Raw genomic sequence first — 15,115 nt, 5'->3', positions numbered from 1 at the left:
CCCGTCCCGCTCGAGGCCCCATGTTGCTGCCAGGGGTCTGCCCTGCTCGAGGTAAGGAGGGGGTTCTGGTTTGCCCCCACTGTCTGGTTCCTGACCACGTGTATGGCGCTCCTCCGACGCCGAGCGGTCGGCACGAGCCGGGCTCTCGACTTTCCAAGCCCCGCCGCTGCTCGCCGCTGGAGGCCGCCGATGCACGCCGTGTTCCCGGGTTGCTCAGCCGCAGCGCTAGTGGCCCGGGTCCTCGTGGGAGTACGCGGCGCTCCGGCTGCAACGCCGGCACCGCCGCGGAACGCCGACAAGGCGTTCCTGTCGACAGGGACACCTCCCCGGCGCCCCCCATCAGCGCGACTTCTGGCAGCGTTTGCACCGCACATGCCCGCGGTACAGCGGGCTCCTCTGCCCGGGCGTCCCGCATTCCGTCGGCCACCCTGCTCACATCCTCACAGTGTGCCATCCCAATACTTGTTGAACTCGTACTCTCTCTATAACCACATTATCTTCTTCACAAATCATTTTAATACAGTTGTTCAATTTACATTCGTAGCTGCACAATCTGCTCAATTATCGCCATAAGGAGTCTTCTAATGACGGGACCGTTTTTAGGGTCATGAAGAAAGGTTTGAATATTAACGTCTCTCCTAACGAGAGCAGGGTATGACTGAAATATAAACAAAAAAAGCAACTACGAGCTGATGTGTGTCACTGTTGATGGGTATCACATATTATCCTTGAAATGGATATGCTCCTAAAAACGAATCTGGATATTAATCTCTCTTCTAATATCTAATAAAAAACGGACATTTCGGCATAGTACTGATGCAATATTTCTTCCTTCAAAGAATTTCTAGAAAGTATGTTTTTGCCTCTGGAATTCTCTGCAAGTCCATGCACTTCCTGCTAAAAAGGAATGTCCACTGAATTCCAGTTCAAAAGGAATATGTGCCAACCACATGCTGTTTTGTCGTCCTTCTTCTTGGTCATTGATCGAGTCTGTACAAAGTGAAATTCTTCTTCTTGTCTTGCTTCTTGGTCAACGAGTACAGGAGTTAGGGTCTCACCTTTGTAGATTTTCATGTCTCCTAAATGCAACCAAGCTCTTCTTCCCAATATCTTAACTGCAGTAGGGGACACTTCCTCAACACAAAAGGGGCCATTAAATCTCAGCTCATGCCATCTACGGGTGAAGTTCTTTATGAGGATTTGGTCTCCAACATATAACTTTGGTAGTGGTAATAATTCACTCAGGTTGGTTACTTGGCCGTCCTCTTCCGTGTTCCTTGACCCCTTCCTCTGAGGCTTGACTTGATCTGTAATGAAAGAAACTCTGGTAGTCAAACATGCCAAATAATCATGAATTTCATCACCTAGAGTCTGTGCTACACTCTGGGCATCATCCCTGACTCTAGATGGGGGCGTAAGATGGTGGTCTGAAACTGGCTGATTTCGAGGTATTATTATTACTTGACTGAATGTTACATTTGACCGAATTTGGCCTGTAACATTTTATCGAATATAAACAAACTATTCGGCTAATACATACCGAGCATGTGGAGCGGGGGTGTCCCCATCTCCCTATATTCGGTATGTATTAGCCTTGGGGGGGGTTGCAGGGGTGTCCCCTGCTTCTTCAATATTGGAGGCGGGGACCAGAAAAAAAACAACAACAAAAAAGAAGAAAAAGGGACACTGCAATGTCCGATCCGACCCGCATTAGAGGGACGGATCTGACGCCGCTGTGCTGAAGTGGACCGTGCAGCAAGCATAGAGCTAAGTAGGGAAGGGGGATGGTGGGTGGGTTGGTGGCACTACCAATTCAGCCGATTGTGCTGAAAAATGAGATGGTAGTCTTGCACTCACCACTACCTCAAATTCACCATTTAATTTGTGTCTTACAACTGCATAGCCTGAATGCCTCTCCCCACTAGTTCGATCAATTTCCAAAGAACCATCAATAAAGAGAATTTCCCCTCCCACTAAAGCATTTTCTTTCACATGATGTATGTGAACATAAAATATAACATCATTTGAGCAGTCATGCACATGATCACCTTCTTTATTTTTAAATATGTTTATTATGCATTTTTAATTTCTTAGCATGTTACAATATTTAAACCACATATTGCAGTGCATATACCTGAATGGCCCCCTACCCTTCTGTCTCATCCCCAATTCCCCTATCCCTACCCAACTAAACCCAATGTTACAACCATGGCTTGAAATATGTTTGGAGATTCCCGAGTCTGCCCCCGCCTGCAGTGATTACTGTTTTCTGCAGGACTTGGAATGACTCCATTTTGCTCCTATATCATTTCTCTCATTTTGTCTTGTATTTTTGGTAATTCAGGGAGGTCCGTTGTCAGGTGAGGTGAACAAGGCATGTACTACGGCATTCCATATTGTTATGTCCTCTGAGCTTTCCTTCCTCCCTTTGTGGATTGCCTCGTACCACGCCACAGTCTCCGCCATGGATCATCATTTTAGATCTTCCCACCATGCATCTATGCTTGGGCCTTCTCTCGACTTCCATGCCATGGTTATCCTTCTCTTTGCTAGGACCCATGCTAAGTCAACCATTCTGTTTCCTGTCCTGGTCTTTTTGGGGTGGGTCTTTAATCCCAGAAGGCAAGCCTCTGATGACCAAGCATAACTTGTAATGCCCCCTTCTCTTAGTCTCTTTTCCCCCTCCTCTGTCAAATTTCTATTATCACAGGGCAGCTCCAAAACATATTTGTGATTTTTGCACCCATTTTAGGGCATCTCAGGCATTCTCTGTCCTCCGAGCCCGGGAAATGGGACACTCTCTGTGGTGTCAGGTATGCCCTATGTATTACATAAAAGTGAGTCTGTTGTAATCTGGCATTGCAAGAGACTTTCTTTGGTACAGTAATGCTCTAGACAATTCACCTTCTGTGAGCTCTCTCCCCACTTCTAATTCCCATGCACTCTTTGACTTAGTTATATCCTTGGGCCACCCATCTAAGAACCCTTTGTATGGTTTGAACACCTCATGTCTTCCCTCGGACACATCATATAGTAAGCCTAAGACCACGTTCTCTTCACAGTTGCCTGGGAAGTCTGTCCACCTCATACTTATCCAATGTAGCATTCTCAAGTACCTCAAGAATTGCCCCTTATGAATACTGAATGAATCCTCTAGTTCCTGGAATGTAAGTAGTACATTAGAGGGATTCAAGTTCTCTATCGTAACTATGCCTTTACCTTCCCACTCTGACCTATATAGTTTCATGTCCTCTATGTTCTTACCATAGATGGCAGCCAATGGTATTTGGGGGGAATAGGGTTCCTCTAATTTGAGTACTATCTTGGTTCTGGCCCATATGTCTCTTCCCAGCTGTAGGAGCCAAGAGGAATCTGCGATTGTGTCTTTTTCCAACCATAGGATTTTCTTTCAGTAGATACAGGGTTATCTCTCCACTCAAGAGGGCATGTTCAATCGTCTCTGCGTCGCCAGCCACCCCGCCACATGCTGCAGCTGTCTTGCTAGGTAATATAGTTCTATGTGCGGGAGGCGTAACCCTCCTTCTGCATATTATCTGTGCAAAATATTTAGCGTTACCCTTCGCCTGCCTGATGTTAAGGATTTGAATCAGGCAATACACCCGGGTCTCAGCCTAGCATGCAATGCACAAATGAAATACTTATTTATTGTGTCTATAAGTTTAATATTCTGAGTGATATACCACTCATATCACACCCCTTTTCAAAATATCCCCAGGTCACAATGGACCAGGAATCAGGCTGGTTACCGTTTGAAACACAGTAAGCTCCAGAGTGGTCCGCTGAAACCAACCCCAGCACCTCCGTGCCACCCTGGAGGACTCAGCCGGATTACCCGAGGGAGGATTAAGAGTTTGGGATTTCACAAGACAAAAGGATTGTAAAGAAGTTATCACTAGCACACGGAATCAAAGCAAGGTTTCAAGACTGGGGTGACAATATTACAAGTTCTTAAGTTAAAGATAGGGTGCGTTATAGATTGGGATAGGACAATGTAAGGCTACTATACTATGGGTTACTGTGATTCCTATTGATACTTACAGTCCACTTTAATTTACGATTTGGACCGTTAATGGTTCTGCCATCCGGATCGGGTCTACAGACAGCAGGATACTTCTGGCGGGATAGGTCAGCTAGGCGGTTCTGGTCAATTGGACTGGCACCTCAAACTGGACTTGATTTGATTGGACCTTCTGGTTGCTGGACACTGTAGATCAGCGGGATGGCGAGTTTCAGCAGGCAAGCATGAATGGTAGCAAGCCAGAATGGATCAGAATTATTTCCCTTAAGTTTGGGATGGTTTCAGGATTTGGGCCTAGCTGAGGCCTTGGTTTGGTAAAGAATCTGGAATCAGGAACACGATGTAGAATTCAGGATCAAAGCGCCACGCGGAAATCAGGATGGAGTCAGGAATCGGTGTGTCCCTGTGTGTTGTGAGGTTCCCCTATTTATCCTGCCAAGTGACATCACTAAGTTTATGGTAGGGGCAGACTTACAACCCACACCCACCAGGCTATGAGTGGTTAAAGGCACAGTTCCCTCCTTGCTCTTTGCTGATAGGGTGGCAGAAAGGTTGTCATGTTTCATGCTGCGACTTGGGAACCTCCCACAGTTATTTGGACAGAAATCTAACTTTCCCACAAATACATATTTATATAATTATGCCCTCTAATAAAATCAGACACATACATTACATATTTTGTGGGTTTTATTTACATACAACTTCCAAGTCGGTGGGACCTGGGGTTGTCGTTCTGTTGAATTTTGCAATTTTTAATCATAAAGGTTTGGCCTAACAATTCCTAATTCGGTACATATATATGTGCAATCAGCCCTAGAACATGGGTAGACAATATTAGATTTGCAGCATTGATAATCTCTGCGCAATTAGTGTTTTTGCATAACTTTTGTTCCTTATGCAGTAAGAAATCCTACCAAGTTTTCAACTGACTAGCATGAGTTCAAATTTATATGTATGCACATTTCACTCATTTACTTATTCTTGCCACCAAGTTAAATGTCATGAAGTTCTGTGGCAAAATAAGCAAATTAAAATCAAAATCCATGTCCGTTTTTTTTTCTTGCTTCACAAGTGTGAGCAAATGTCCAGTCCTTTGAAGTTCAATGAGAAGGCTCCTCCCAGAGAATAGAACATCCTGCCCCTCCCCTGTAGGGATGAGTGTTCAAGCCTGCAATTGTCTTTGCATGGGGCCCAGACGAAAGTCTGATGAGTCCTTTGTCATGATTATGCAAGGCCTTCCCACATCTATTAGTCCTTCCTGCCAGCAGTGGAATGTCAACCTGAAGTGTCAACCTTTCCCAGGCTGGGGACTGTCAAAGCAGAATTGTAATAATTAATTAACTCAAGACTAGGTTTTAACTTTAAGTTACCTACATCTTTCATTAAAACAGAGAAAATGAACAAAGTTTATAGGGGAATCTTACATTAGCAATCCTTTGACATTTCTTCAAGAATTAGGCCTTTCAACAAAAACATGCTTTCAAAATAGGCAATTTTGCACTTTCTTCCAGGAAAAACACATTAAACTGAGTTCTTTTAAATCTGATTTTCCTATGCAGCACATACATTTTATTCAGCACCAGGTCTTCCCTTGAGCGCTGGGATTTCTTTGCAGTCTGGATACATGTATCCAGCCTTTGTTTAAAGTTTCTGTCTGCACAGCTGAAATTGTTACATGTTGTAATTTTAGCCATATTTTTCATGTGGAACTGAAAACAAATGCTCCTGGACTGCCTTTTCCTTAGATACATTTCAGAACTGCTGTCAATTAATGAGGCCCGGTTCCTCTGGCCATACTGGATAATCCTGGATTTTCAGTACCCTTTTAATTTCACTGATTCAATGGAAAATAAATGGATCTAGCACCAAAAACAGCACTTTTGAAGCTTGCAGAGCATTTTAAAAGGCATTTTCGGTTTTCAGCACAATCCTGCTGCTTTGCTCCATGTTGAATGTAACAGAAACCAATGGCATGCTCCTGCAGTGAGAACTCTGTTTTTCACCCCCCCCCCGACTGTGTGCGGCAGGGTGTGCAGTTTTTTGTGGTTGTGACCCAAACGCAGTTTTGCAGATTTTGGCGCACACAGGAGTCAGCGCATCCATTTAGGGCTGTTTCTTTCACCATTTGTAAAGTGATGCAGTGGGGCACATTGGAATGGATCAAAATATCCCACACTGATCCCCATATGAATGTCACTATTGTCAAGGACATTTCCCTAAAGAAGGGCTCGGTATCAGGTGTGGGAAATTTACAAAGTGTTATAAGAGGCGGGGGAGCACAACAATTTTTAGAAGCGCTGTCCTGACCCCAACCGAGAGAGGTAATTTCTTCCAAAATTTAATAGAGGTTTCTAATTAGGATTTCGCTTTCACTGTGTTATGTTGAGGTGTGTCCTTAGTGTCATGATAGATATCGGCCCCTAAATATATGAAGGTATTGATGCGCCACTGAAGTTCTAGATGTCTGAGTTGACGGACCAAACTGCGAGTGGGAATATGCAGAAGTTTGACCTACTTATCGCGGTACAGGACAGTTTGGAAAATGTTGCCAGTACGTCTAGGCATGATTCAGGTTCTCTTCCGGATGTCGCATATATAGCAACATGTCATCTGCATATAGCGATATTATGTGGTGATCTCCCTCCACAAGCAGCCCAGTTTCCTTGAATTCCTTCCTGAAGTATATCTCTAGAGGTTCTAGGGTGAGAATATATAACACAGGGGACAGTGGTCATCCCTGTTTTGTGCCCGTTAGTATCGGAAACTGTGCCAACATAAATTTGCCCGTACATACTCTGGCTACCGGATTAGAGTATTTGAACCCATCTGATAAAGCCCTCGCCTTACCCCAAGCCCCTTAGATAGGCTATTAGCTTGTCCCACCTGACGGAATCAAAGTCTTTAATAGCATCTAAAGCCACCATTGTGCACCCCTCTGCTTACTACATCTATGAATTCCCTATAAAACTCGACTGGGAGTCCATCACTTCCGGGGGTTTTAACCGTGGGCAGCTGTAACGCTCACCTGATTCCCGCAGAGGCGCCGGTCTTGACTGGGTGAATGCCGTATCTTCAAAGGTGATGTGTAACACACGGTTGGCTCTTTGGGCTGGACCTCTGTGCACTGTATGTCTGACTTGAAGAGTAAGATGTCTGCAGATAGAAAATATGGGATTAATGAACTGGGGTTATTGGGTGCCTCTCTCCTCTTCCCTTTCTCTTCTTCTGTAGAACCCCAAAGGTTAACACCCTCACCTTAGGTAAGTGAACGCCGAGCTCTCCATCTGCCTCGGGGCAGGGTGCCGTAACCAGTTTCTTCACTGGATAAGGGTGCAGGCCTCTTGACCTCAGAGGACTGCTGTCCGTCGTTAACTGCACGAACGGTAAGTTCTGGGCACTTCAAATGTCTTAAAAGTCTTTTGTAATGATATCTCTTGTTTTGCAGGGTTCCGGCGATGGCGGATGGCGGGCTGATGAGAGTTGAGGATCGAACCCGCGTGAGGAATAGAAGCGCCTGGAAGCACGTAAGTAAGCGCTTGTAGCCTGCTTCACGATGCGCACTAACTGTCCCTTTTATCTTGCAGGTACAAGTTTGGAGCTTTAGAGAAGCTGAAGGGTGCTGGAATACCCACTGGATTCGGCGTGGGAAGGAGTAATGGCACGTGAGTAATAAAGTTGCCCAATGTCTTTAAACGCACCTTCTTTTGTCTTTCAGATGCGGGATGCAGCGCCGAAGGCCTCCGGAGCGTGCGAAGAGTAGGTAAGCCTTTGTCTTTCAGATGCCAGAATGCAGCGCGAGGCGTTGGTGACAGCCGATGGACCAGGTAAGAGATGCGCTGCCACTGAAGACCGTAGTGCTAACCTGTTCTTTCTTTGTCTTTACAGGTGCTGCTGAAGACTGGATTCCAGGATGGTAAGCCTTTGTTCCCTTAGGCCCAGGATCAGAAGCAGAAGACACGATGAGCGTTCTGCTGCAGAGAAGGCAGAATAACACAAAGCAAGATTCATCCATCGGTTGTGGTTTAAATAGCCTCCTGTAGTGCTTAGGTGTCTCCTTCCACAGCCACGCCTAGGTAAGAAAAGAGTTCCTGCTTTCCAGAAGAGTTCCAGTGTTCTGAACCTAGGGAGTGGCTCCTGCCCCACCCAACAGGAAAAGTAGTCCCAAACAGAAGAGGATCAGGGGTTCAACTGGCAGGTAAGTAAGCAGCATGGTCTGCTGCAGGTAAGTCCACCCAAGCATTATGAGCCCGGCGCTTCCAGCGCTGGGACTGGGCATCTTTATGAGCCTGGTGCCACTGGCGCCAGGACAGGGTCCAAAAGGTCCCAATTGGGACTGGCTGGCACTCGGAACCGGGGTTATGGGTCTGCTTCCAAGGGAGTCGGGCAAGTCCTGATCTTTTGGAAGCAGAGATCATGACAGCAGCATAGTTATCACATCCCACAGTTCCTCAATTGTGAGAGGTGTCTCCAGCATTTCTTTTTGTTCTGTGCTCAGAGTGGGCAACCCTATGTCAGCTATGGTCTCCCTGATTTCTTGCTCCCCCGGGTCTCCCAGGCCTTCATATAAGCCTTGGTAGAAAGCCTGAAAGATTTAATTAACTTATGTTTGTGCCCTCCATGTTTCCCTGCATTTATCCTTTATTTCTACTATTCTCTCCTGAGTTTCTTTACCCCTTGACAGCCAGGCAAGCAGCCTACCTGGCTTATCTCCTTGACCATGTAGTTTCTCTGTGTATTTTGCAAAGCTCTATCTCCCAGCCTCTCAGAGTGTTCTTAGCATTCCTGCCGCAGTTCAATAAGTTTCCCTTCCTCCTCTTTTCCCATCACCTCAGAACCCTCTATTCGCCGTATCTCAGCTTCTGTACCTGTCAACCTGCGTTCTAGCTCCTTTCAAACCCACCTGCTTTTGCTATGGCTGCTCCCCTTATCACCAAAATGAAGGCCTCCCACAAGATTCCACTATTAGTAATGGTTCCTTCATTTAGGCTAAAGTAATCTTCTATTTGCTGAGCCAGCTGTTCCCTGAATGGTCTGTCTTGTAGGGTCTCTAGGCATAGTTTCCACATGGGTATCAGGGGGGGCTGATTATTAAGTACCCATTCAACTACCAAAGGTGAGTGGTCTGACAAGGTCCTTCCTTCGTATGTGGCTCACACAAATTCCCCCAGCTGATCTATTCCTGTGAGGAAGTAGTCTATCCGTGTGTATATCTTGTGTGTGCCTGAATAGAATGAGAACTCCCTTTTACGACCCTTCAGCCATCTCCAAATGTCCTTTAGTTCTCTATCTCTCATTAATGTTCGCAGGACCTTTTTGGGGACAGGGGGATGGTGGAAAGTATCTACCGTCTGACCTGTCCCTCTGTGGGTCTATTGTGCAGTTGAAATCTCCTCCCCATATCCATGTCATGCCTCTAAACGGGGCCAGCCTTGTGTACAGGGAGCAAAAGAATGTGGCTGTGCCATGATTGGGGGCGTACGTTTTTATTAGGCAGACGTCTTTTTTGTCCAAAAACCCATGTACTACTACTACCCTTACTTCTGTATCCGTGTGTACCCCGACTTTCTGGAAAGGGACCGTCGGGGCTATCCATGTGAGGACTCCCCTTTCGTAGCTAGAGAAGGTCAACCTGAACCCTTTCTCTCCCCACTTATTCAGTACGTGAGACTGCTTTCCCGGTGTGAAGTGTGTCCTGCATAGGTGCTATCTGGATTCCTTTGTGGCACAGATATGCTGCCAGCCTCACTCTTTTGATACCATCACTACTAAGGAAGCAGGCCAAGGTGAGTGTACCCCCAGAGCCTTGCCCCAGATGCCTCCCAAAACTTTGAGCACTGTAAAAGTGTTTAAATGGTGTTTTTTTTCACGCACTCGGCGCTCCGGTATCCTTCCCCCTTTCCCCCTTCCTTCCTCAGCCCAATCCGACCTCCCAAACCCTCCCTCTGTGCCCTGATCGGCTACTTGCACAAACCTAAACAAAGTAGCGGCGCGCGGCGTCCTCGCCGGCACCATCACTACTAAGGAAGCAGGCCAAGGTGAGTGTATCCCCAGAGCCTTGCCCCAGATGCCTCCCAACAATTTGAGCACTGTAAAAGTGTTTAAATGGCGTTTTTTTCACGCACTCAGTGCTGTGGTATCCTTCCCCCTTTCCCCCTTCCTTCCTCATCCCAATCCGACCTCCCAAACCCTCCCTCTGCGCCCTGATTGGCTACTTGCACAAACCTAAACAAAGTAGCAGCGCGCTGTGTCCTCGCCGGCACCATCACTACTAAGGAAGCAGGACAAGGTGAGTTTACCCCAGAGCCTTGCCCCAGATGCCTCCCAACAATTTGAGCACTGTAAAAGTGTTTAAATGAGGTTTTTTGTTTTCACGCACTTGGCGCTCCGGTATCCTTACCCCTTGCCCCCTTCCTTCCTCAGCCCAATCCGACCTCCCAAACGCTCCCTCTGCACCCTGATTGGCTACTTCCCCACATTTCACGAACCCTCCCAGGGCAGCCCTCTGCCCGTTGCAGCCCCGCGGCGAAGGGCCCCAGGGCCAAGGGCGGCTCCTACATTGGCGGCTCCAAGATGTGTCTGCAGGTGTCCGCAGGGGATGCCAAGGAAGCCAGCAGCTAACAGACACCAACAAATACTGTGAGTGTGGCATGGGTGGGGAGTAGGACAATTACTCTACTCCAGAAAACCACTGCCACTCTATCTTATCTCCCAATAACATAGAGTGCCATAATATTATCATGTCCACACTTAGCTAGAATTGTAAATAAATACTAGCATGGCCACACTTAGATAGAATTCTAAATATTAGCATTCCACACTTAGATAGAATTGTGAACACTAGCCTGCGTCACATTTAGATGGAATTGTGAATGTTGGCATGTCCACACTTAGATAGAATTGTAAATAAATATTAGCATGTCCACACTTAGATAGAATTGTGAACATTAGCCTGCGTTGCGTCTGGATAGAATTGTGAATGCTAGCATGTCCACACTTGAATAGAATTGTAAATGTTGGCATGTCCACGCTTGGATAGAATTGTGAACATTAGCCTGCGTCGCATCTAGATAAGATTGTGAATGTTAGCATGCCCACACCTAGATAGAATTCTGAACATTGGCCTGCGCCGCTTCTAGATAGGATTGTGAAGGCCAACAAGTGCCACACTTAGACAAAACTGTGAATGTTAGCATGCTAAAGGTCAGGTAACCCACTAACCAATATAACCTCAAACTCTGCATACTTATCTCACTTAAAAACTCACACAACCATCTCTCGCACCACAAGCTGCATGCACTTCACAACACTGCAACAACACAGAAGCCGGAGCAACAGCACACGCGGACTGACACCGATCCAATACCCGCACCAAAGCTCAGCACCCAGTGTATACCGAGTTGAAGCTGCCAACAGAACAGAACACCACTCCTCTCACTTCACCATACTAACCCATCCCACCTAATCGTTTATAGATCCGCCAGCGCGCCTGGGGACTAATTCCGTTGGTGACGGTGCGTGGTACAAATACCTTTTAACAATTAACATAATTGTTTAGTCCTCTTACATTCCATGGGGATATTTTTAGCTTTTCAGCCATCTGATGTGTTACCATCCCTCTCCTTCTCATCTATCACTTTGGTGGGTCCTGGGATCCTCTCCCACCCTCTTTCCCATCAGAGGGTATCTTCCTTAATCTGGATCCTCTTTTGGAATAAGCCGTGTTGCAATTTAAATGAGCTTCGCCAAACATAACCATAAACCAACCGCCCAACAGGAGATCCCTGTGGAAGCATAACCACCCTTAGTTCCCTGTGACCCTCGGGATCTGGTGGTCGAGCACCACTCAGTACTCTAGTCCTAAAAAAACGGGAAGAATGTGGTCTCCCCCTGACATGAGTGGAGGTCAAACTTGGGGTTAAGAGCTCTCTGTTCTCTGAGCTCACCCCTTTGAGGTTTGCCTAAGGGGTAACCAACTCTTTCAGTTCAAGTGCTAAGTTCTTAGCTCTCTGCTCCCTTTGAGTCTATATTATGTCCGTGCATTCAATGTAACATACTGAACCACATCTTTTCCTTCTGCAGCTCCTTAAATGTCCTTGTTCCTCTCCAGTACCTGTTCCATTTGGTTGTCATCCATCCAGGCATTCACCTCCTGCAGGGCCTCGAAAAACAGGGATTTTCTTTTGTAAAGTACTTTCAGCTTTCCCAGATATAGGAGCATGTATTTTATACTCGGGCGTCGTAGCCGATCCTTAGTTGGGATGAACTGGCCTTTTCTCCTCTGAACTTGCATGGTGTGATCTGGGTAGATCGCTAGTCTGGCTGATCCCCATCAGATCTCCCCCCCTGTTCTAGAGAAGGATATGATCTTTTCTTTGTCCTGGTAGTTCAATATTTTAGCGATGATAGGGCGAGCTGGCACTCAAGGGGGAGGTTTTCTTCTTGCCAGAGCTCTGTGGGCCCTTTCCACTGTAAACCCCTGTGACAGTTCTCCTGGGCCAATTTCTTGGAGGAGCATTTTCTCGATATATGGTGGGGTCTCTACCCTCCTTCCCTTCAGGCAGCCCCAGAATACGGATGTTGCTGCTTCTTGCCCTCCCTTCTGCCTCTTCTGCTTGGTTCTGGAGCATTTGGACTTTCGTCGTAAGTTCCAAGACTGTTTTTTGTAGGTCTTTGGTGGAGGCAGAGACGCTCTAGTTTCTCTTCCATTTCCCCCACTCTTCCTGCCAGATTACGCAGGTCTTACCGTAGGAGGCCCACATCAGTTTTTACTTCGTCTATATGGGTCTCCATTGATGTTCTTAGGGCTGTGATAGCCTTGAATATTATGCTGTTGGCTGCATCTATCTGGGGCTCTTGATCATGTCCTGTCACTTGCTCCTCAGCAACTGCCTGGTTTTGATCACTCTTTTTGGTGAACGCCTCAATCTTTGTTTGTTTTGGCTGCGGTACAAAGCTTCTTTCTCCTGCCTTCCGGCATTAGTCCTCCTCTTCCTCGCTGGAGCCTTCTTTGAAACTTCTTCTTGTTAGGGGTACCACTCACTATATTCTTTCCTAGCTCTCCACTTGGGTTTGTTTTGTGCTCCTGTAGCTTCCTGCTGAATTAGCAGTGCCAGATTTCTTCTTGCGGCCCCAATTGTTATCTCCTTGTCCTTAGGCTGTGTGGTCTTATTCAGGGGATCATGTCCTTGGGGCAACTACTATTTTCATGCTTATGTGTGTTCTTGTGGGGGGGTATGAGTGGGAATTCCCTTACCTGACCTCCCCTTGTTGGCAGCTGTGCGCAGGTACCAGTCTCTGTTGACTTGCAGCGGCACTGGTGTGTCTCTTCCTGCCTCCTTTGCTGTATATTCACTGCGAGTCACTGGGCTCTGTCCACTCCCAGTCCTTCTGCTCTCAAGCACCTCTGTCCGGGTGCAATCTGCCCTTTCTGGTGTGCCTGCTACATCTGGGGGCTGTCCAGGTCTGGTGGGCCAGGTCTCTTTAGCACCTGCGAGTGTCCTTGACTTATAGTGCACTCTCAGCTCCTCTCCGGGTGCACCACCGTGCTTCTCTGTCCTGTTGCGGCCTCGTTTTCCATTGTGACCGGTGGCCGGCTAGCAAGCTGCTGGGTAGCTGGTGCTCCGTGCACCGTTACCTCTGTTGCTGTTCCTCAGTGCGTTTCCCGATTGCCTCCTGTTCCCGGTCCTCAGTGGCTATACCGGTCTGCTTGCTTGTTTCCGCCACATGTTTCACGAATCCCGAGCGTGCCCCTTCCGACTCTCCTGTTTCTGTATAGGGTTGTATCGGGACGCCTGGCTGCTGTTTGTCGGATCCGGAAGTCTCTCTTCCCTATGTCGGCATTAGTGAGTTGCGCCCGCCATTTTGTTTTTCCTGATTGCTGGCGTTTCAGCGTTTGTCCTCCTGTAAACCCTTAAATCTCTCAATGGGGGTCCTCAGGGCACTGATGCAGGGATACCTTGCCACTTCTTCGTAGATCTGAGCTTTTTTCCCTCTTACAAATGCATGGGAATTATCATATTAAAGGATCACATAGAGAGCTTGAGAGGGACACCTCTCCACTAAATCGTCGCTGGCCACGCCCTGTGCAATCCAGGTTTAGCAACAAATGTGTCTGGATTCACTATTTTACACCTCACTACCTTAATCACTGGATTAGAGATCATCAACTCATATGCCGATGCTCTTTGTGACGTTAATGCACCCTTGGGTTTCTCTAAAATGGCAAATAAGGCATGCTCCATGTAGAGAGTCATGGAACAGCCCATGGTAATACGTGTGGACTTCTCAATTGCAAATGCGGCAGCAGCCAAAGATTGATCGAATGGAGAATGTCCTCTTATAACTGGATCTAGAATCCCATTGTGGTACGCAAAAGGTTTATACCCTAATGTTGTTCTTTGTGTGAGTACTGCTGTCATTACTGACCCATTAGTGTGTGAAAACCAATACAATTCTTCACTATAATCGGGAATTCCTAGAACTGGAGCTGTACAGATTGCTCTTTTCCCTTGCCAACTTGTGCTTTCTTCAGTGCTGGCAAAAGCGGTTTTGTGTATGCGCTGTAATCGAACACCCAGGCCCTGCAATAATTGGCAATACTGTAATTTCTCCTTATCTACCTTGTATCCTTTGTTTGCCAATATAATCATTCATTGAACCGAGTCTTGTCTATATTCATCCTCTGTTTCACTGCAGAATAATATGTCATCTAAGTACTAAATGACAGCACTCTTGAGTTCAATGTTGCCTAGATCCATCTGTAGGACCCTTTTAAAGATCGATGGGGACTCACAATACCCTTAAGGTAAACAAGTATGTTTTAGTCTCTTTTTTTCTGAACATAAAGGAAGTAAGGTCTTGTGAGTCTTTGTGCAGTGGGATCGAGAAAAACGCATTTTTCAAATCGATCACCGTGAAATACTTAGCTTCAAGTGGGATGCTACACAATATTGTCGCAGGATTAGGAATGAATGGAAACTCTGCTTCTACAATCTGATTAGGAGGGTGCTAGTTCTGGATAAATCTCCACAACACTCCTTTTGATTTTTTAATCAGATACACTGCAGTATTGCACTG

General features: G+C 46.6%; 1 protein-coding gene across 1 annotated transcript in view; it reads right to left on the bottom strand.

Annotated features, from left to right (window-relative positions):
• Positions 1–487: 487 nt before the first annotated feature.
• Positions 488–15,115, bottom strand: part of LRRC10B (leucine rich repeat containing 10B) — a 48,070-nt gene continuing 33,442 nt past the window's right edge. The window contains exon 2 of the mRNA XM_069623882.1: positions 488–1,307. The gene's annotated coding sequence lies outside the window, so the exon portion shown is untranslated. The remainder of the gene's footprint in view (positions 1,308–15,115) is intronic.

This window comes from Ambystoma mexicanum, chromosome 11 (assembly GCF_040938575.1).
Source record: "Ambystoma mexicanum isolate Mex_15411 chromosome 11, UKY_AmexF1_1, whole genome shotgun sequence".
Taxonomy (NCBI): Eukaryota; Metazoa; Chordata; class Amphibia; order Caudata; family Ambystomatidae; genus Ambystoma; species Ambystoma mexicanum.
Note: the sequence above shows the minus strand (reverse complement) of the source record. Positions and strands in the feature narration are given on the sequence as shown.